This window comes from Etheostoma spectabile, chromosome 3 (assembly GCF_008692095.1).
Source record: "Etheostoma spectabile isolate EspeVRDwgs_2016 chromosome 3, UIUC_Espe_1.0, whole genome shotgun sequence".
Lineage (NCBI taxonomy): Eukaryota > Metazoa > Chordata > Actinopteri > Perciformes > Percidae > Etheostoma > Etheostoma spectabile.
In genome coordinates, this window is record NC_045735.1 from 28,943,859 (window position 1) to 28,945,854 (window position 1,996).

Genomic DNA, 1,996 nt, shown 5'->3' on the forward strand with positions numbered 1-1,996 from the left:
TATATTTTGGCAACAAAGCTTAAGGTCAGCCTTAGCAAAGCACATGATCTACTGCTGAGAGACATATGAGACAAAGTCAGGTTAGTGTTATTTTTATTTACCTTGCCCTGCAGAGACCATAAGCTAGGCATAATAAAATAGGCATGTCTTTAATGTGTGAGACTTTGTTTGGTTATATTACTCTGGGAGCAAGAGTGATCTTTCTGGATTCAGTCACTAAACAATGTTTTTCTCTTAAATATCGTATAGACTTCATATAATCTTTATGAATTTCTAGCCCTGCAGAGGGAGTCTCTAAAGAAGTAAATTAGCCAGTAAGTTAGATGAAAAAAAGACTGGAGGAACACATGAAAACCTTTGTCTAGCTGAATAGTTTTTGTTGCTTTTCACCCCTTGTAGTGGTCCCAACAGTGAGGTTGGATACCACTGTACTAAACTACCTCCCAAGTGTATCAGTGAATTTAAATGTGAAAGCACTTACTGAAAAACATAGTAATCTCCTACCACTTGTATGTGTTCATGGATTTGTGAGACGGGTTAAAAGTAGCCCATAAAAGAGCCCATGCAACTATGCTAAATAACAATCGTCATACAAGTGAGACCCACCAGAGAACGAAATGTAATATAAATCATAAATAGCATTTATTGCAGCACATTTAATGTACTAGCCTGGACGGACATCTTGTGATACAAATGTAATCCAGCAGAGAGCAGTATTAGCTCAACATTCTGATCCCAGGCTAAACTCCACAGGTGTCCTGCCTTATGTTTGTGGGAAATTACATTGATGAAATTATGTAGCATAAAAAATAAATAAAACACCTAAAGTTAGATCAAATGAACTAAAGTAATGAATTAAAGCTATGAAACAATCTGATTGATTGATTGAGGACAATGCATAAGTCCTAATCCTTATTGTTAAATTATTTTGCAGTGTTAAGGAAACAGATTGAGTACCAGTGAGGCGTGTGTGTATGTGTGTGTGTGTGTGTGTGTGTGTATGTGTGTGTAGTCCCGAAACAGTAGGAGTCCCCACAATGTAAGTGTGTAACGGATGCATGTCCCCACAACATTAGAATAAACAAACACACACACACACACACAGACAAACAACCTAAATGAGTGATCAGAAGACAACTCTGCTGATTAACCAATGATATATAATTTGATCTCAAAACAAATTATTTAATTATATTTTTTTAATGTGAGTGAGTGTGTGTTTCATGCTGAGAGGGAGTGTTCCCATCAGCCCCTGTAGTTTAAAGCGTCCCAGTTCTGGAAGGTGACACACTTGCAGCGTTATCACTACAACTCTGCACTAATTACCAAAGTGGTTCGCATTTGACAGTGAGTTAATTGGATCAAAGCGGATGTAGAGCGTGGTCTAATGAGTGTTTCAGTGTGCATCACGTGAGAAAGAGAAAGTGAGAGACTGCATATTTAAACTGCGTAGTGTTAATGATGTGGAGGTACATCCAGACATTGTTCAGCATAAAAAAGTTCAGCATAAAGTCCTCAAGCTCAGTGCATGTTTCTGTGCCAATCTTTTTGCTGCAGAGTGAGTAAGACAGTGAGTGAGATGGCAGTGCTTTCTGTCATCTGTATGCTATGTTCTAAGTGGATTTTTCATTTATTTCACGCCGTTATGTTTAACAAAAGTTAAGTAGCCTGCGAATTAAACAGTTAATAGTATTAAAGATGTGAACCGCTACTGTATTCACATTAATCAGGGGTCCCCAAACCACGGCCCGCAGGCCAGATCCAACCCACCCAACATTTGGACTGGCCCTCTGAAAAATGCCAGAGACATATTTTGAAAATTAAAATAAAACTCTGCACCAAAATGATTTAATATTTTTATTCAGCAATTCAACTGTCTGTCATGTAAAACCCCAAAATACAAATCAAAAATCATTAAAATCATGAACTCAAGTGTCATGAAACAATTAAAACAAATACAAAGTGCTGGTTTGTACAGTTGTGCTGTTAGTTATAT